The 21708-nt window shown below is 44.8% G+C and overlaps 1 long non-coding RNA gene across 1 annotated transcript in view; it reads right to left on the minus strand.

The window, feature by feature from the left end:
- Positions 1-7330, minus strand: part of LOC142657262 (uncharacterized) — a 36468-nt gene extending 29138 nt beyond the window's left edge. The window contains exon 1 of the long non-coding RNA XR_012849863.1: positions 7277-7330. This is a non-coding gene — a long non-coding RNA (uncharacterized LOC142657262). The remainder of the gene's footprint in view (positions 1-7276) is intronic.
- Between the last annotated feature and the right edge of the window lie 14378 nt (positions 7331-21708).

Genomic DNA, 21708 nt, shown 5'->3' on the forward strand with positions numbered 1-21708 from the left:
TTTTTTTAGGGGGCCATTGGTTGGCACATGGTTTTTAAGAGTATGTTGTATATAGTGTTATAGTTATGTTTTCTTGGGGTTGGGGGGGTTTAGGTGTGTGTATGAATGAGTATGGGATTATAGTTATGTATGCATGGGGATTTATGTAAGAAGGGCCAGGCTGGGTAAATTGTACAGAAATGTACATAAGTTTTATTTTGTTGTGTTTGTTTTGTAAATACCGTTTATTTTGTAATGTTTTATATTTTTCTATTAAAAGAGTACCAGAGAAACTCAACTTAATACTTATTGCCCAGATTCTGCAGTTTTGAGAAATATCCCACATGTGGCCCTAGTGCACTTATGGACTGACGCACCGGCCTCCGAAGCAAAGGAGCACCTAGTGGATTTTGAGGCCTCCTTTTTATTAGGCACCATGTCCGGTTTGAAGAGGTCTTGTGGTGCCAAAACAGTGGAAACCCCCAAAAAGTGACCCCATTTTGGAAACTAGACCCCTTGAGGAATTCATTGTAGTTTTCTTGGGGTGCATGCAGCTTTTTGATCAGTTTTTATTCTATTTTTAAGTGGCGTGGTGACTAAAAAACAGCAATTCTACTATTGTTTTTTCATTCTATTTTTTTTACAGCGTTCACCGTATATATAAATATAAATTACATATTCACTTTATTCTGCGGGGCGATACGATTACGGCGATACCATATGTATAGTTTTTTTTATGTCTTATGGCGTTTGCACAATAAAATAAGTTTTATTTTTCCATCAATAAAGCCGTGTGAGGACTTATTTTTTGTATAACAAACTGTAGTTTCGATCATTACCATTTTTAGGTGCATGTGACTATTTGATCTCTTTTTATTCCATTTTTTGGGAGGTGAAGTGACCAAACAATTGTGATTCTGGTACGGTTTATTATTATTTTGTTTTACGGCGTTCACCGCGCGGGATAAATAACAAAATCATTTTGAAGATCAGGCCGTTACGGACGCGGCAATACCAATTATGTATAGTTTATTTGTTTGTTTATATATTTTTATTAATAATAATGGACTGATAAGGGAAAAAGGGGGATTTTTACTTTTTATCACTTTTAAAACTTTTATATTCTTATTTTTACACATCTTTTTCTTACTTTTTTTTTTTTACTTTATTACTTTGTCCCACTAGGGGACTTGAGGACAGGAGGCCCTGATCGCTATTCTAATACACTGCACTACTCACTGACAGCAAGCATAGTGGGTCCTGACTTTGACGGAATAGTACGTCGCTGAGCGTTAAGGAGTTAATATAGGGTGTGGCTAGAGCAAACAATAGTAGAGTAGATAAATACGGTACTTCCGGGCGTGATCATAGAAAGTTAAGAATTTAATTACGCAAAGTAAACTTAAGGGCTTATTTAGACGAACGTGTAATACGTCCGTCGCACGGACCTATGCTAGTCTACTGGGCAGTGCAGACGGTCAGTGATTTTTGCGCAGCGTGAGTCCGCTGCGTAAAACTCGCGACAGGTCCTATATTTCTGCGTTTTTCGTGCATCACGCACCCATTGAATTAATGGGTGCGTGAAAATCACGCACACCACACGGAAGCACTTCCGTGGGACGCGCGTGATTCGCGCAACAGCAGTCAAAAGTATGTTTGCAAACAGAAAAGCACCACGTGCTTTTCTGTTTACAAACATCCAAACAGAGTGTCATAATGATGGTGGCTGCGCGAAAATCACGCAGCTGCGCATCCTATGTGATGACACACGGAGCTGTTAAGTGCGTTCTCTACAGAGGGGGGCTGTATGGCGCTATCTACAGAGGGGGCTGTATGGCGTTCTCTACAGGGGGGGCTATATGGCGTTCCCTACAGGGGGGGCTGTATGGCGTTCTCTACAGGGGGGCTGTATGGCGTTCCCTACAGGGGGGGCTGTATGGTGTTCCCTACAGGGGGGGCTGTATGGTGTTCCCTACAGGGGGGGCTGTATGGCGTTCCCTGCAGGGGGGGCTGTATGGCGTTCCCTACAGGGGGGCTGTATGGCGTTCCCTGCAGGGGGGGTTGTATGGCGTTCTCTACAGGGGGGCTGTATGGCGTTCTCTACAGGGGGGGCTGTATGGCGTTCTCTACAGGGGGGCTGTATGGCGTTATCTGTGGATAACGCCATACAGCCCCCCCTGTAGGGAACGCCATACATCCCCCCCCTGTAGGGAACGCCATACAGCACCCCACATGTAGGGAATGTCATACAGCCCCCCCCCCCTGTAGAGAACACCATACAGCCCCCCCCTGCAGGGAAACCCATGCAGCCCCCCTGTAGGGAACGCCATACAGCCCCCCCCTGTAGGGAACGCCATACAGGCCCCCCATGCAGGGGTACGCCATATAGCCCCCCCCTGTAGAGGATGCCATACAGCCCCCCCTGCAGGGAACGCCATACAGCCCCCCCTGCAGGGAACGCCATACAGCCCCCCCTGTAGAGAACACCATACAGCCCCCAATGTAGGGAACACCATACAGCCCCCAATGTAGGGAACGCCATACAGCCCCCCCCCTGTAGGGAACGCCATACAGCCCCCCCTGTAGGGAATGCCATACAGCGTCCCCCCTCCAAAAAAAATCCGACCTACAGTGTGTCCTACTAAACGACATGCATCCCCTATCCACAGGATGGGGGATACATGTGTGATCGCTGGCAGCGATAGGGAGAACGGGGGACCGAAAGTCCCCTGAAGTTCTCCATGACTAACCTCTGACTTCCGGTGTCTGCACAGCTCACTAAAAATGAAAGGAGCGCTGGTCACGCATGCGCACAAGCGCGACCGGCGCTCCATTCATTTCTACGGAGCTGCCGACACAGACCCGCCAACACAGATCCCGGAAGTCCGAGGTTTGTGATGGAGAACTTCAGGGGACTTTCAGTCCTCCGTTCTCCCTATCAATGCAGAGCGATCACACATGTATCCCCTATCCTGTGGAAAGGGGATACATGTCTTTTGTTTAATGGCAGAGCGGGGAGATACCTCCCTGCTCTGCCGTAATGTTCAGTGGCGTCCCGCTGTAGCGGCTGCTAGCGGAGCCTCCGGCCATGGTGGGGGCCCGTGCTGGCGGGCGACACGGGCCCCCTCATGCCGCGGGCCCTGTAGCAGCCGCTACGGCGATAGTTACGCCACTGATCGTCACACAGACCTATGCAATGACAATGGGGTCATTCAGACATGCAGTGTTTTTCACGCACCGTGTTTCCGTTGCGTTAAACTCACTGCATGTCCAATTCTTGTGCGTTCTTTGCGCATCACGCACCCATTGAAGTCAATGGGTGCATGAAAATCACAGACAGCCCACGAACACACATCTGTGTGCTGTCCGTGATTCACGCACAAGTTCATAAGAAATTAAGAGAAAAAATAAATAAATGTGTACATATACAGACATCAATAACTGACTAAAGAATGACAAACGTGTCAGTTTTTTGCGGACGCCAAACGGACACGTTCGTCTGAATAAGGCCTAACATAGTGTACCAGTGTACTATATCACAAAAAGCTATGAAATCACATAATTAGACACACCGTGACTAATAAGGTCTACATGACCTAGATATGCAAACAACAACACCTCCTTAGTTGGCTTTTATTAAGCAAATAAAAGTTACATTTCTTCTCCCGGCTCATAAGTTCTCTTGAGAGTCATTTGTAATATATTAACCAGTTAAAGTAGAGTTTTGCAAATGTTTGCAGCATTACCGGTAATACAGTGTGATATGTCGACAAACAAGTTCAGCTGGATATCTTGGACATTTGTGTTGCCAGGAAAAAAAATCTATAAAGTAAAGCAGAGAATTGTACTTTACCTTCATCCAACCCTAGTTGGATACTATCCCAATGACCCTACCAAGGTACCTGTTATTTAAAGAGACTCTGTCACCACATTATAAGTGCCCTATCTCCTAAATAAGGAGATGGGCGCTGTAATGTAGGTGACAATAATTCTTTTTATTTAAAAAAATGATCTTTTTTCACAACGTTAGGAGCGATTTGAGTTTATGCTAATGAGCTTTCTTAATGCCCAAGTGGGCGTACTTTTACTTTCGACCAAGTGGGCGTTGTACAGAGGAGTGCACGACCCTGACCAATCGGCATCTTGCACTCCTCTCCATTCATTTACACTGCACTAGCGATATAGATATATCGCTATGTGCAGCCTCATACACAAACCCTAACATTACTACACTGTAGTAATGTTAGGGCTTGTGTATGAGGCTGCACATAGCGATATATCTATATCGCTAGTGCAGTGTAAATGAATGGAGAGGAGTGCATGATGCCGATTGGTCAGCGTCATGCACTCCTCTGTACAACGCCCACTTGGTCGAAAGTAAAAGTACGCCCACTTGGGCATTAAGAAAGCTCATTAGCATAAACCAAAATCGCTCCTAACGTTGTGAAAAAAGATCGTTTTTTTAAATAAAAAGCATTACTGTCACCTACATTATAGCGCCGATCTCCTTATATAGGAGATAGGGCACTTATAATGTGGTGACAGTCTCTTTAAGTGGGAAAGAATGTTGCACATTTTAAATTCTCTTTGAGACGTGCAATGGAGAAACCACTTCATACCCCTTGCCTTTCAAATAATAGTATCTGTGTCTCCAAATAATTTCAAAATTTTATGAAATATACAATTTAACTGGTTGCCGACACAGGACGAGAATGCTCGTCCTGAGCGGCGAGTACTTCGCGCATTAGGATGAGCATTCTCGTCCTGTGTGACAGCCGTCTCTGCGCGCGGTCGAGAGCGGGGCAACGGCTGTAATACACAGCCACAGCCCTGCTCTGACAGCGGAGAGGAGAGAAACATCTTCTCTCTGCCGTTAACCCTTTGAACGCCGCGATTAAAGCTGATCGCGGCGATCAAGGAGAGGGGACTGAAAATTGATCGCGTCACAGAAGATAACTGTGACCAGTAGCGTCACTACCGCCGTAGCAGCAGTAGCGGCTGCTAGGGGGCCTGCGGCATGAGGGGGCCCGTGCCGCCACTGAACACTACGGCAGAGCAGGGAGGTATCTCCCCGATCTGCCATTAACTGGTTCCCGACCGCTGGCTGTATTTTTACGGCCAGCGGTCAGGGTCCTTAAAACCCGAGCCATAGTCTTTCTACGGCTCGGGTTTTAACTTGCTGCCCGCGCGATCGGGCAGCTGAATGTCGGGTCTCCGGCTGTCAGTGACTGCCGGGGACCCTGAGGAGAGGATAGAAGCAGCTTTCGCTGCTTCTGTCTTCTCTGATCACTTGTACACAGCGCTCAATGCGCGCTGTGTACAGGAATAGAGACAGCAGCAGCGGCACTGTCTCTATTCCTCCCGGTGATCATGTGACTGGTCACATGATCGCCGGGTGCCGTTAGTGGCAGACTGCTGCTGGGTCTTACTAGACCCAGCACAGCCCTATTAGGGACAATCGTCACTATGAGAGGGCTGATTTCCCCTGTAACTGGGGCTGCTGTGCAGCTCCAGTTACAGTGGAAAAACATGGTGTAAAAGAAAGAAAAAATATATATAAAGTTCCCCAAAGGTCTTCTTTGACCTTTGGGGGACAGACCATAGTAATAAAAAAATAACAAAGTAAAGTGCAAAAAAAAATTAAATAATAAATACACATAAAATACCCACCCCAAAAAAAAAAACGTTCCCCCCCCCGCCAATCATTGTTGTAACGCTAGCGTTGACCCAATTACCCTAATATAGACAAATTTACGGTAGACAATGGCGATCACAAATAAAAGGTCTATTTTAGGGTAAAACTATGTTATTACCAAAAAAAAAATAGCTGAAATGTAAAAAAGCTTATTTTTTTAGTATTATTTTCAAACTTTATGAATAAAAATTCTAAAATAGCAAAAAAGGTGTGTATAAAAATGATAAAAAATGAAACCTGCATTGTCTACGGAAAAAACGTAGCAAAAATCACGTCGTTACCCCAACAAATAAAAAAGTTATAGCCATTTAACTAACACGTGAAGGCGCAAAATAGAGCAAAAGACATGTATCCCCTATCCACAGGACAGGGGATACATGTGTGATCGCTGGCATTGATAGGGAGAACGGGGGACTGAAAGTCCCCTGAAGTTCTCCATCACAAACCTCGGACTTCCGGGGTCTGTGTCGGCAGCTCCGTAGAAATTAATGGAGCGCCGATCGTGCTTGTGCGCATGCGTGACCAGCGCTCCTTTCATTTTTATTGAGCTGCGCAGACGCCGGAAGTCAGAGGTTTGTCATGCAGAAGTTCAGGGGACTTTTAGTCCCCCGTTCTCCCTATCGCTGCCAGCGATCACACATGTATCCCCTATCCTGTGGAGATCCTGTGGAGAGGGGATACATGTATTTTGTAGGACACACTGTAGGTCGCATTTTTTTGGGAGGGGGGACTCTGTATGGCGTTCCCTACAGGGGGGGGAACACTGTATGGTGTTCCCTACAGGGGGGGTGGCTGTATGGCATTCCCTACAGGGGGGAGCTGTATGGCGTTCTCTACAGGGGGGGCTGTATGGCGTTCCCTACAGGGGGGGCTGTATGGTGTTCTCTACAGGGGGGCTGTATGGCGTTCTCTGCAGGGGGGCTGTATGGCATTATCTGCAGGCGGGCTGTATGGCGTTATCTACAGGGGGGCTGTATGGCGTACTCTACAGGGAAATGTATGGCGCTATCTACAGAGGGGGGGCTGTATGGCGTTATCTACAGGGGGGGCTGTAAAAAAGGCACTATCTATAAGGGGGTGGGTTGTGTGACACCCAGGGGAGGGGGGCCCCAGTCAAAAGTTTGCTATGGGGCCCAGTCTTTCCTAGTTACGCCCCTGACTGTGACGCGATCAAAGCCCATAACTTGTATGGCCAGACAACCCAGGGTCCATTGAAGGACCCCAGGGCTGTCTGAAAATATTTCCTGTTGCTAGGGCATACTGAGGTATGCCCTAATAACTGCCTGTGTACAATCAGTGCACAGGCTAATGTACTGGCATATAGATCTATGCCAGTACATTGCAGTTACAAAATAAAAATCCAAATGATAAATCCCTTTATAGCAGGGGTCAGGAACCTTTTTGGCTAAGAGAGCCGTAAACGCCACATATTTTGAAATATAATTCCGCGAGAGCCGTACAATATGTTTAAAGGGCCATTGACAGATCAATCGCTCCAATGTTCACTTAGTACAGCAAGGAATGCTCCTCCCTGCTGTATAAAGCCACAACTGGACTGAAACAATGGTAATTAGCAGTAAAAAAATTAAATAAATAACTTACATTGTGAGCTTGCGATGCATGACATCAGTCCAGCAGTCTGGCTTCTTCTTTTTCCTGCGCATGACTGGAAGCTGGCATTCTTCCCACCTGATGTTGAGAGAATGCCAGCTTTGAGGCATTCGCAGAAGAAAGAAGCTGGAATGTTGGACATGTCACACAACGCATTGTCAGTTATGTCAATTATCTATTTTATTATTTTACAGCGAATTATTGTTTAGGTCCAGCGGTGGCTTAGTGCAGCAGAGAGGAACACTCCTTTGTGTACTAAGTGACCGCTGGAGCAATTGTATCTGTCAGTGGCCCTTTTAAAAGTGTTGGTCTTACAGAAAATGAACAAAAAAGAGAGGCTCAGACCCATAGGGAACTAAAGCATTTACTACTTAAAGTGGTACATACAAGCAGGCACACCCAGCGTAATAAATAATTGAACTTTATTAAATAGTCTCACTGTACATAAAGTGCACACATTGACTTGTATTTAATTTTAAAGAACAACAAATCTCCGAACTCTTTTTTTTATAACATAATAACGTTTTAATGCTGTTGCTAACCAACGACGAATAGAATACTTCCTACCGTTAACGTCCAAGGGAGACACAAGGGAGGAGGCAGATGCCGCTTCACTAGGGGACGCAGGTGCGTGCTTGCAGACGGCGCGGCTATGCAGGGAGTTATGGGAAATGTAGTCCATGCTCCCTGCCGCTCACCACTGCCGCCAATGCTTATCAGGCCATCAAAGAACTACCAATATCAGCGTGCACCGCGGCCTGATGGAGCGCGGTGCACGGGCTGATGGAGCGCGGTGCATGCATCCTTCCCATAGACAGGTAGGAGCAGTGGCGGATTAAGAAGACCATGGGCCCTGGGCTGTTACCCAAACTTGGGCCCCCCTTCTCCACCACCACCCTGCCGCGCCGTAACTATTGCTGACACTACCTAAACACTAGTACACAAAGTAGGCACATTATGCACAAAGTAGGCACATTATGCACAAAGTACGCACATTATGCACAAAGTACACAAAGTACGCACATTATGCACAAAGTATGCACAGTACACAAAGTACCACATTATGCACAAAGTACACACATTATGCACAAAGTACACAAAGTACGCACATTATGCACAAAGTACCCACATTATGCACAAAGTACACAAAGTACGCACATTATGCACAAAGTAGGCACATTATGCACAAAGTACGCACATTATGCACAAAGTACGCACATTATGCACAAAGTATGCACATTATGCACAAAGTATGCACATTATGCACAAAGTATGCACAGTACACAAAGTACCACATTATGCACAAAGTACGCACATTATGCACAAAGTAGGCACATTATGCACAAAGTACGCACATTATGCACAAAGTACGCACATTATGCACAAAGTAGGCACATTATGCACAAAGTATGCACAGTACACAAAGTACCACATTATGCACAAAGTACGCACATTATGCACAAAGTAGGCACATTATGCACAAAGTACGCACATTATGCACAAAGTACGCACATTATGCACAAAGTAGGCACATTATGCACAAAGTATGCACAGTACACAAAGTACCACATTATGCACAAAGTACGCACATTATGCACAAAGTACGCACAGTACACAAAGTACACACATTATGCACAAAGTACACAAAGTAGGCACATTATACACAAAGTATGCATAGTACACAAAGTACACACGAGTATGCACATTATACACTAAGTAGGCACATTATACACGAGTATGCACATTATACACAAAGTACACCTTGTAAACACATGAATATGGACATTAAACATACATGAATATGGACATTAAACATACATGAATATGGACATTAAACACACATGAATATGGATATTAAACACACATGCACTTACCTTTTATGTCTTCACTGCAGCTCTTCTCCTGCTCACAGCACAGAGCCCGCCGACAGTCTCCCCTCCCCCATGTCCCGACAGCTAGCAGCAGAGATGTTTAGAGCAGGGAAGGGGGGCTGGAGGGGGAGCTTCTAAAGCAGCACAGACCACGGCTGCTAAGTAGAAGCAAAGCTCCCCTCGCCTGACAGGTGCGGTCCTGGCACCGGGGCTCCCTCCGGTGCTAGCGACGCCACTGGGCATGAGGGGGTTCGGGCGGTCATAGGCTCCTTGGGCCCCCTGGCAGTCTTGGGCCCCGGGCGACCGCCCGAAACGCCCTAATGATAATCCGCCACTGGGTAGGAGCCCTGTCTGCGAGCCAGATACGGCCATCAAAAGAGCCATATCTGGCTCGCGAGCCATAGGTTCCCGACCCCTGCTTTATAGGATTAAAAAAAAAAGTTAAATGAATGAAAAAAAAAAATTAATGATAAATAAATAAATAAAAAGTAAAAAAATACACAGAAACAATTTTTTTTTATAATAAATAAACTTTTTAAAATATAAGTCCCAAAACATAAAATAATATAGACATATTTGGTATTGCCACGTCCGTAACAACCTGTACAACAAATGTATAAATTTATGATGATCGGTGTATGGTGTAAAAAAATATTATTAAAACTGCTGCGGAACTGCTTTTTTTCTGCAATTTCGCCAAAATAAAAATTTATAGAAATTAAACGATAATGTATTTGTACCAAAAAATGGTACCTACATAACGTACAACTCGTCCCGCAAAAAACAAAGTCTCATACAACTACGTCGTACAAAAAATAAAAGAGTTATGAGCGTCGGGATGCAAAGAGGGAAATCTAAAAAAAATTGCTCTGTCCTCAAGGCCAAAATTGGCCGTGTCCTTAATTGGCTATACAAACTATAGTGCTGTCTTGGCAAAACAGTATACAATGCTGAAAAATGGATCATCATCTGCGTTTTAGCAAAGACATAGAGACATGAGACAATGGTACTTTAAATTCAGGCATCTATAAGATACCTATGGGCAGTTATGAGCGCCACTGTACAACGTCCAAAAAATAGCGTGATCGAGAAAAAACATCCAGTGAAGGGGAACCTTTGAATCAAAACAACTCAATGACGAGCAAGCGGTGCACAGTCAAGCAAACTATAGTCGAATACAATGCTGGTGCTCAAACTAACATGTCCGACAGCAGACAACATATTCAAGTGCCATTGCTGTCTAAGGGTATGTTCACACGGCCTATTTACGGACGTAATTCGGGCGTTTTTGCCCCGAATTACGTCCGAAAATAGCGCCTCAATAGCGCTGACAAACATCTGCCCATTGAAAGCAATGGGCAGACGTTTGTCTGTTCACACGAGGCGTAATTTACGCGCCGCTGTCAAAAGACGGCGCGTAAATAGACGCCCGCGTCAAAGAAGTGACATGTCACTTCTTTGCCCGTATTGGAGCCGTTATTCATTGACTCCAATGAATAGCAGCGCCAATTACGTCCGTAATTGACGCGGCGTTCAAGCGCCTGCACATGCCGTTACGGCTGAAATTACGGGGATGTTTCCAGGCTGAAACATCCCCGTAATTTCAGCCGTAACGGACGCCCTCGTGTGAACATACCCTAAGGGTATGTTCACACGAGGGCGTCCGTTACGGCTGAAATTACGGGGATGTTTCAGCCTGAAAACATCCCCGTAATTTCAGCCGTACCGGCATGTGCAGGCGCTTGAACGCCGCGTCAATTACGGCCGTAATTGGCGCTGCTATTCATTGGAGTCAATGAATAACGGCTCCAATTACGGCCAAAGAAGTGACAGGTCACTTCTTTGACGCGGGCGTCTATTTACGCGCCGTCATTTGACAGCGGCGCGTAAATATACGCCTCGTGTGAACAGACAAACGTCTGCCCATTGCTTCCAATGGGCAGATGTTTGTCAGCGCTATTGAGGCGCTATTTTCGGGCGTAATTCGGGGCAAAAACGCCCGATTTACGTCCGTAAATAGGCCGTGTGAACATACCCTTAGGGTATGTTCACACGGCCAAATTTCAGACATGTACGAGGCGTATTATGCCTCGTTTTACGTCTGAAAATACGGCTCCAATACGTCGGCAAACATCTGCCCATTCATTTGAATGGGTTTGCCGACATACTGTGCAGACGACCTGTTATTTATGCGTCGTCGTTTGACAGCTGTCAAACGACGACGCGTAAAAATACAGCCTCGTCAAAAGAAGTGCAGGACACTTCATTGGACGTTTTTGGAGCTGTTTTCTCATAGACTCCAATGAAAACAGCTCCAAAAACGGACGTAAAAAACGCCGCGAAAACGGCGCGAAAAACGCCGCGAAAAATGCGAGTTGGTAAAAAAACGTCTGAAAAGCAGGGTCTGTTTTCCCTTGAAAACAGCTCTGGATTTTCAGACGTTTTTGTTGACTACGTGTGAACATACCCTTAGGGTATGTTCACACGTAGTCAACCAAAACGTCTGAAAATCCAGAGCTGTTTTCAAGGGAAAACAGACCCTGCTTTTCAGACGTTTTTTACCAACTCGCATTTTTACCAACTCATTTTTTTACCAACTCGTTTTTGGAGCTGTTTTCATTGGAGTCTATGAGAAAACAGCTCCAAAAACGTCTGAAAGAAGTGTCCTGCACTTCTTTTGACGAGGCTGTATTTTTACGAGTCGTCGTTTGACAGCTGTCAAACGACGACGCGTAAATAACAGGTCGTCTGCACAGTACGTCGGCAAACCCATTCAAATGAATGGCCAGATGTTTGCCGACGTATTGCAGCCCTATTTTCAGACGTAAAACGAGGCATAATACGCCTCGTATACGTCTGAAATTTGGCCGTGTGAACATACCCTTAGGGTATGTTCACATGCTGAGCCAAAAACGTCTGAAAATACGGAGCTGTTTTCAAGGGAAAACAGCACCTGATTTTCAGACGTTTTTTGAGCAACTCACGTTTTTCACGCCGTTTTTCGCGCCGTTTTCGCGCCGTTTTTGTGCCGGTTTTTCGGCCGTTTTTGGAGCTGTTTTCAATAGAGTCTATGAGAAAACTGCTCCAAAAACGTCCCAAGAAGTGTCCTGCACTTCTTTTGACGAGGCTGTAATTTTACGCGTCGTCTTTTGACAGCTGTCAAACGACGACGCGTTAATTACAGGTCGTCTGCACAGTACGTCGGCAAACCCATTCAAATGAATGGGCAGATGTTTGCCGACGTATTGGAGCCGTATTTTCAGACGTAAAACAAGGCATAATACGCCTCGTTTACGTCTGAAAATAGGTCGTGTGAACCCAGCCTAAGGGTATGTTCACACGGCCAAATTTCAGACGTATACGAGGCGTATTTTGCCTCGTTTTACGTCTGGAAATACGTCTCAAATACGTCGTCAAACATCTGCCCATTACTTTCTATGGGTAGAACGCTGTATTGTACGGCAATTACGACGCGTAAAATTACGCCTCGTAAAAAGAAGTGCAGGACACTTCTTTGGACGTTTTTGGAGCTGTTTTCTCATAGACTCCAATGAAAACAGCTCCAAAAACGGACGTAAAAAACGCTGCGAAAACGGCGTGAAAACGCTGCGAAAAATGCGAGTTGGTAAAAAAACGGCTCCAATTACGGCCAAAGAAGTGACAGGTCACTTCTTTGACGCGGGCGTCTATTTACGCGCCGTCATTTGACAGCGGCGCGTAAATATACGCCTCGTGTGAACAGACAAACGTCTGCCCATTGCTTCCAATGGGCAGATGTTTGTCAGCGCTATTGAGGCGCTATTTTCGGGCGTAATTCGGGGCAAAAACGCCCGATTTACGTCCGTAAATAGGCCGTGTGAACATACCCTTAGGGTATGTTCACACGGCCAAATTTCAGACATGTACGAGGCGTATTATGCCTCGTTTTACGTCTGAAAATACGGCTCCAATACGTCGGCAAACATCTGCCCATTCATTTGAATGGGTTTGCCGACGTACTGTGCAGACGACCTGTTATTTATGCGTCGTCGTTTGACAGCTGTCAAACTACGACGCGTAAAAATACAGCCTCGTCAAAAGAAGTGCAGGACACTTCTTTGGACGTTTTTGGAGCTGTTTTCTCATAGACTCCAATGAAAACAGCTCCAAAAACGGACGTAAAAAACGCCGCGAAAACGGCGCGAAAAACGCCGCGAAAAATGCGAGTTGGTAAAAAAACGTCTGAAAAGCAGGGTCTGTTTTCCCTTGAAAACAGCTCTGGATTTTCAGACGTTTTTGTTGACTACGTGTGAACATACCCTTAGGGTATGTTCACATGCTGAGCCAAAAACGTCTGAAAATACGGAGCTGTTTTCAAGGGAAAACAGCACCTGATTTTCAGACGTTTTTTGAGCAACTCACGTTTTTCACGCCGTTTTTCGCGCCGTTTTCGCGCCGTTTTTGTGCCGGTTTTTCGGCCGTTTTTGGAGCTGTTTTCAATAGAGTCTATGAGAAAACTGCTCCAAAAACGTCCCAAGAAGTGTCCTGCACTTCTTTTGACGAGGCTGTAATTTTACGCGTCGTCTTTTGACAGCTGTCAAACGACGACGCGTTAATTACAGGTCGTCTGCACAGTACGTCGGCAAACCCATTCAAATGAATGGGCAGATGTTTGCCGACGTATTGGAGCCGTATTTTCAGACGTAAAACAAGGCATAATACGCCTCGTTTACGTCTGAAAATAGGTCGTGTGAACCCAGCCTAAGGGTATGTTCACACGGCCAAATTTCAGACGTATACGAGGCGTATTTTGCCTCGTTTTACGTCTGGAAATACGTCTCAAATACGTCGTCAAACATCTGCCCATTACTTTCTATGGGTAGAACGCTGTATTGTACGGCAATTACGACGCGTAAAATTACGCCTCGTAAAAAGAAGTGCAGGACACTTCTTTGGACGTTTTTGGAGCTGTTTTCTCATAGACTCCAATGAAAACAGCTCCAAAAACGGACGTAAAAAACGCCGCGAAAACGGCGTGAAAACGCCGCGAAAAATGCGAGTTGGTAAAAAAACGTCTGAAAAGCAGGGTCTGTTTCCCTTGAAAACAGCTCTGGATTTTCAGACGTTTTTGTTGACTACGTGTGAACATACCCTAAGGGTATGTTACATAGTTACATAGTTAGTACGGCTGAAAAAAGACACATGTCCATCAAGTTCAACCAAGGGAAGGGAAAAGGGAAGGAAAAATTTCTACACATAGGAGCTAATATTTTTTTGTTCTAGGAAATTATCTAACCCTTTTTTAAAGCCATCTACTGTCCCTGCTGTGACCAGCTCCTGCGGTAGGCTATTCCATAAATTCACCGTTCTCACTGTAAGGGCGGGTTCACACATGGCGGAATTGCACTTAAATTCCGCTGCGGACACTCCGCAGCGTTAATCCGCAGCGGAGCCGTTTCTACATTGACTTTCACTTTAATTTAGCAGTGTTCGTTTACACGATGCGTACAATTCCGCTGCGGAGCATAGGCTGCGGAGCGGAATTTGGTGTCCGCAGCATGCTCTGTCTGTTGCGGAGCAGTGGCGGACTCATGGCGGAATTTCTCCATTGACTTCAATGGAGATTCAAAGTTCCGCAATGAAGTCCGCAGCTGTCATGCACATGTCATGTGTGCTGCGGATGCGTCTTGCTTTTTTTACTTGACATTTCTTCATTCTGGCTGGACCTATGTATTTCTAGGTCTACAGCCAGACTGAGGAAGTCAATGGGGCTCCCGTAATGACGGGAGCGTTGCTAGGAGACGTCAGTAAATAGTCACTGTCCAGGGTGCTGAAAGAGTTAAGCGATCGGCAGTAACTGTTTCTGCACCCGGGACAGTGACTACCGATCCCAATATACATGTATCTGTAAAAAAAAATGAAGTTCATACTTACCGAGAACTCCCTGTTTCTGTCTCCAGTCCGGCCTCCCAGGATGACGTTTCAGTGTAAGTGACGGCTGCAGCCAATCACAGGCCAAGCACAGGCTGCAGCGGTCACATGGACTGGCGCGTCATCCAGGGAGGTCGGGCTGGATGCCGAAGGAGGGACGCGTCATAAAGACAACGGGCGGTAAGTATGAATTTCTTTTACTTTCACTAGGGAAAGTGCTGTCCCTTCTCTCTATCCTGCACTGATAGGGAGAAGGGAAGCACTTTTCCCGCAGTCCGCAGCAGCTAGTCCGCATCAATTTTCTGCACATTTTGTGCAGATCCGCAGCCGTAATCCGCAACCCGGATTAGGTGCGGCATTGATGCGGACAGTTGCGGAGGAATTCCGCCATGTGTGGTCATGCCCTTAGGGTATGTGCACACGTAGTCAACCAAAACGTCAGAAAATCCAGAGCTGTTTTCAAGGGAAAACAGACCCTGCTTTTCAGACGTTTTTTACCAACTCGCATTTTTACCAACTCATTTTTTTACCAACTCGTTTTTGGAGCTGTTTTCATTGGAGTCTATGAGAAAACAGCTCCAAAAACGTCTGAAAGAAGTGTCCTGCACTTCTTTTGACGAGGCTGTATTTTTACGAGTCGTCGTTTGACAGCTGTCAAACGACGACGCGTAAATAACAGGTCGTCTGCACAGTACGTCGGCAAACCCATTCAAATGAATGGGCAGATGTTTGCCGACGTATTGTAGCCCTATTTTCAGACGTAAAACGAGGCATAATACGCCTCGTATACGTCTGAAATTTGGCCGTGTGAACATACCCTAAAGAAGCCTTGTCGCCTCTGCAGCTTGAACCTTTTTTTCTCCAGACGGAGGGAGTGCCACCTTGTTTTTTGAGGGGGTTTTACAAGGAACAGGATTTCACCATATTTTTTGTATGTGCCATTAATATATTTATATAAGTTAATCATGTCCCCCCTTAGTCGTCTTTTTTCAAGGCTAAATAGGTTTAAGGGTATGTTCACACGGCCTATTTACGGACGTAAATCGGGCGTTTTTGCCCCGAATTACGGCCGAAAATAGCGCCTCAAAAGCGCTGACAAACATCTGCCCATTGAAAGCAATGGGCAGACGTTTGTCTGTTCACACGAGGCGTATATTTACGCGCCGCTGTCAAATTACGGCGCGTAAATAGACGCCCGCGTCAAAGAAGTGACCTGTCACTTCTTTGGCCGTAATTAGAGCCGTTATTCATTGACTCCAATGAATAGCAGCGCTAATTACGCCCGTAATTGACGCGGCGTACAAGCGCCTGCACATGCCACTACGGCTGAAATTACGGGGATGTTTTCAGGCTGAAACATCCCCGTAATTTCAGCCGTTACGGACCCCCGCCGTGTGAACATACCCTAATTCTTTCAATCTTTCCTCATAACTTAAATTCTCCATGCCCCTAATTAGCTTCGTTGATCTTCTTTGTATTTTTTCCAACTCCAGGGCATCCTTTCTATGAACTGGAGCCCAGAACTGGACTGCATATTCTAGATGAGGCCTCACTAATGCTTTGTAAAGTGGTAATATTACATCCCTGTCCCGCGAGTCCATGCCTCTTTTAATACACGACAATATCCTGCTGGCCTTTGAAGCAGCTGATTGACACTGCATGCTGTTATTGAGTTTATGATTTACAAGTACACCCAGATCCTTCTCAACAAGTGAATCCGCCAGTGTAGCTCCCCCTAGGACATATGATGCATGCAGGTTGTTGGTACCCAGATGCATAACTTTACATTTATCTACATTAAACTTCATCTGCCAAGTGGACGCCCAAACACTTAGTTTGTTTAAATCTGCCTGCAATTCATGAACATCTTCCATAGACTGAACTATATTACATAGCTTGGTGGCATCTGCAAAAATAGAAATAGTGCTATTAATCCCATCCTCTATATCATTAATAAATAAGTTGAATAATAGGGGTCCCAGCACTGAACCCTGGGGTACACCACTTATAACCGGTGACCATTCAGAGTAGGAATCATTGACCACAACTCTCTGGATACGGTCCTTGAGCCAATTCTCAATCCAATTACAAACTATATTTTCTAAACCTATAGTCCTTAATTTACCCATTAGGCGTCTATGGGGGCGTCTATGTTCACACGTAGTCAACAAAAACGTCTGAAAATCCAGAGCTGTTTTCAAGGGAAAACAGACCCTGCTTTTCAGAAGTTTTTTTACCAACTCGCATTTTTCGCGGCGTTTTCACGCCGTTTTCGCGGCGTTTTTTACGTCCGTTTTTGGAGCTGTTTTCATTAGAGTCTATGAGAAAACAGCTTCAAAAACGTCCAAAGAAGTGTCCTGCACTTCTTTTGACGAGGCTGTATTTTTACGCGTCGTCGTTTGACAGCTGTCAAACGACGACGCGTAAATAACAGGTCGTCTGCACAGTACGTCGGCAAACCCATTCAAATGAATGGGCAGATGTTTGCCGACGTATTGTAGCACTATTTTCAGACGTAAAACGAGGCATAATACGCCTCGTATACGTCTGAAATTTGGCCGTGTGAACATACCCTTAGGAAAACAGAAAGACAAGAGAGCAGTGGGCAAAAAAGCACAAAAGTGTAATCACTGAGCAGTGGAAAAACATTGCCTGGTCAGATGAATCCAGATTTCTGTGCGAGGGTCAGAATTTGGTAAGCAGCATATATCAATGAACCCTTCCTATCTGGTGTCAACAGTTCAGGCTTGTGGAAGTGGAATTAGGGTATGTGCACACGTAGTGACCAAAAACGTCTGAAAATCCAGAGCTGTTTTCAAGGGAAAACAGACCCTGCTTTTCAGACGTTTTTTGACCAACTCGCATTTTTCGCGGCGTTTTTCGCGTCGTTTTCGCAGCGTTTTTTACGTCCGTTTTTGGAGCTGTTTTCATTGGAGTCTATGAGAAAACAGCTCCAAAAACGTCCAAAGAAGTGTCCTGCACTTCTTTTGACGAGGCTGTATTTTTACGCGTCGTCGTTTGACAGCTGTCAAACGACGACACGTAAATGACAGGTCGTCTGCACAGTACGTCGGCAAACCCATTCAAATGAATGGGCAGATGTTTGCCGACGTATTGTAGCCTTATTTTCAGACGTAAAACGAGGCATAATACGCCTCGTTTACGTCTGAAAATAGGTCGTGTGAACCCAGCCTAAGGCTTACCTAAGTATTGTGGCCAACCAAGTTCATCCCTTCATGGATGCTGTTTACCCTATAGTAGAAGGACACTTTCACAGAAACTGCGAGAAGCTATCCAATCCGCACGGGCCAATATTCCTGCAGAACAATTTCAACACCCAGCTAAATCTATGCCACGACAAATTGCTGCAGTTCTGAAGGTTAAATGAGGTCCAAGCGCTGCTAGATAGGTGTCTCTAATAAAGTGGGCATTCAGTGTAGACTACTTTTAACTGAGGTGTGTTTTACTAAATGAAGGAGAGTGAGAGGGATATGAAGATAGCGTCAGGAGAATACACACTCAAAAATCTATTGTGCCTTCAGACTTCTTGCTGCCATTCTGCAAACTGGTTTTTGGAGCTGTTCTTCTATTGACACAATGAAAAACGGCTCCAAAAACTGCTCAAGAATTGACATGCACTTATTTTTCCGTGCAGCTTTTTCAAAAGGCCACGTAAAAAAAAAACTTCCTATCGGGCAGAAACGCAGTTTTTCCCATTGAAATCAATGGGCAGATGTTCAGAGGCGTTCAGCTTCTGTTTTTTCAGGCGTTTTTTTGGCGTTTGCGGCACAAAAAATGTCTGAAAATAAGCCGTGTGAACATACCCGAATTATACCTGCATCTATAGGATGCAGATCCATTCAGCACCTTTCAATGTAAGCGGCGAGATGTCATTATTGACAGGGCAAGGCAGCATGCCAATCAGCGCCTTTCAACGACGCAACGTTGAAAGGCGCTAATTGGCCAGGCAGAATGACTTGCACTGCCACTCAGCGACCCTTTAACGATGCAAGCGGCGCGATGACGTCATCACGCCGCTTGCGTAGTTGAATGACAGGGCAAGACATCCTGCCAATCAGCGCCTTTCAACGATGCAATGTTGAAAGGTGCTGATTGGCCGGGCAGAATGACTTGCCTTGCCACTCAGCACCTTTTAACGACGCAAGCGGCGCAGTGACGTCATCGCGCTGCTTGCGTCATTGAATCACAGGGAAAGGCAGCCTGCCAATCATCGCCTTTCAATGACGCAACGTTGAAAGGTGCTGGTTAGCCAAGCAGAATGACTTGCCCTGTCACTCAGCTCCTTTTAACGATGTAAATGGCACGATGAAGTCGTTCAGCCCCAGCAGACCTGCTCAAAAGAGAGCAGGTCTGCATTGCAAGAGGATGGCACAAGAACAGGTTTAGATGAGTATTTAATTATTTTTTTTTCTGTTAAAAGTGTAAGGTTCTATATGTGGAGTGCTACCTACAGGGGGAGGGCTGTATGTGGAGGGTTATATGTGGAGCACTATCTACGGGGGGGCTATATGTTGAGCACTATCTAAAGGGGGCTATATGTGGAGCACTATCTATGGGGGGGCACTATATACCAATGGAAAATTGTATTTTAAAACTAAACTAGACTTCACTACACATAACTGAATTTTGTGCAATTTGGCGCACTTTCTTTTAGACTAATTAAAAAACAGATGTTTGCAGCTTACTAGACACTTTTAAAAAGTGTCTTACTGGGAAAGAGGGCGTGTTGTAAAATATGCCAAAATGTGGAAAAGTGCGCCAAATGAAAACTAAGTTAACCAAGAGTTGGTATGGGAGAGAAAAAAAGCTAACATGTCGAGCAGGATGCACCAACTTAATCATACCTGCTCCACTGTGAAAAATTTGGCGACTCTTCAGACAGCCTGGTCTAAGTTTATGTTGTGTAAATCTTAGACGACTTAGTAGATGTGCCTCATTTTCTCTTGTTTGAGTAGATGATGGCTAACACTAAAAGACTAACTCTGGACTAAAAGATCAAAAGCATGCTCTTATGATGCACAAATATGTACAAGTAGTGGTGCAACGCAACTCCACTGAGAAAAAACGTGTTGGTTTTGTATGCTGCGGTTAAAATGAATAGGGAAAACGGTGACAAAGCCACAAGAAATCCACAAAGGGATAGGGCAGGTTAGTAATAAAACGCAATATGACTTATTGCATTATTTAGCATTATTTCATGGCTAAATACTATAGTTGCAGAAAAAAAATAGAACAAGCGTAGCCAATAAATGTATCAATTAATTGAACACATTTCAACATATTGTTACAATAGATGCTTTCGTTATTGGTCCAACCTCATGCTTTCGTTTGAGTTGACTGAATTATCTGGGTGTCTTTAGCTACATTTTGGCTTCTCCTGCTCATTTTTACCAACTATTTTATCAAAGCTTTCAACAGATCCTGCTTGCTGGTATTTAATGGAGTATTTTGACAAAATCATTTATCTTATTGGATATTAAGAGACATACAGTATAAACCCAGTGATAATGCTCAAATCCTACTTAAAGAGACTCTGTCACCACATTATAAGTGCCCTATCTCCTACATAAGGAGATCGGCGCTATAATGTAGGTGACAGCAGTGCTTTTTATTTTAAAAAACGATCTATTTTTACCACTTTATTAGCGATTTTAGATTTATGCTAATGAGTTGCTTAATGCCCAAGTGGGCGTATTTTTACTTTAGACCAAGTGGGCGTTGTACAGCGGAGTGTATTACGTTGACCAATCACCGTCATGAACTCCTCTCCATTCATTTACTCAGCGCATAGGGATCCTGCTAGATCCTTATGTGCTGTCGTATACTGACACATTAACAATGCTGAAGTGTTTAGACAGTGAATAGACATTCCACGGGATGTCTATTCACAATCTCTGCACTTCGTTACTGTTTCTATGGTAGTTACAGCAGAGGAAGTGTGATCTCGCGAGATCTCGTTGTAAATGACAGGTTACAACGAGATCACACTTCCTCTGCTGTAACTACCATAGAAACAGTAACGAAGTGCAGAGATTGTGAATAGACATCCCGTGGAATGTCTATTCACTGTCTAAACACTTCAGTATTGTTAGTATAAGATAGCACTTAAGGATCTAACAGGATCCCTATGCGCTGGGTAAATGAATGGAGAGGAATGCATGATGCTGATTGGACAGCGTCATACACTCCCCTGTACAACACCCACTTGGTCTAAAGTAAAAATACGCCCACGTGGGCATTAAGCAACTCATTAGCATAAATCTAAAATCGCTAATAAAGTGGTGAAAACAGATCGTTTTTTTTAAATAAAAAGCACTGCTGTCACCTACATTATAGCGTAGGAGATAGGGCACTTATAATGTGGTGACAGAGCCTCTTTAAACACAAAGCATGAGGTATGAGATCAGTTCCTTTCATTAATGAGGTGGCCTGTTTGATTCACCTGGAAATTATTCATTTACTTGCACTATTACCCTAATTGGGCTCCTGGAAATGAACAAATAGCGAGTTAGAACTTCTATAATCCCTAGTGGTGTTAACTAACATATTGAAGGCGGCATCTACCAACATCCAAGCAATTAAATTTTTTTCTCTCTCTGGATTTTCACAAAAGGAAGGCTC

The sequence above is a fragment of the Rhinoderma darwinii genome, chromosome 7 (assembly GCF_050947455.1).
Source record: "Rhinoderma darwinii isolate aRhiDar2 chromosome 7, aRhiDar2.hap1, whole genome shotgun sequence".
Taxonomy (NCBI): domain Eukaryota; kingdom Metazoa; phylum Chordata; class Amphibia; order Anura; family Rhinodermatidae; genus Rhinoderma; species Rhinoderma darwinii.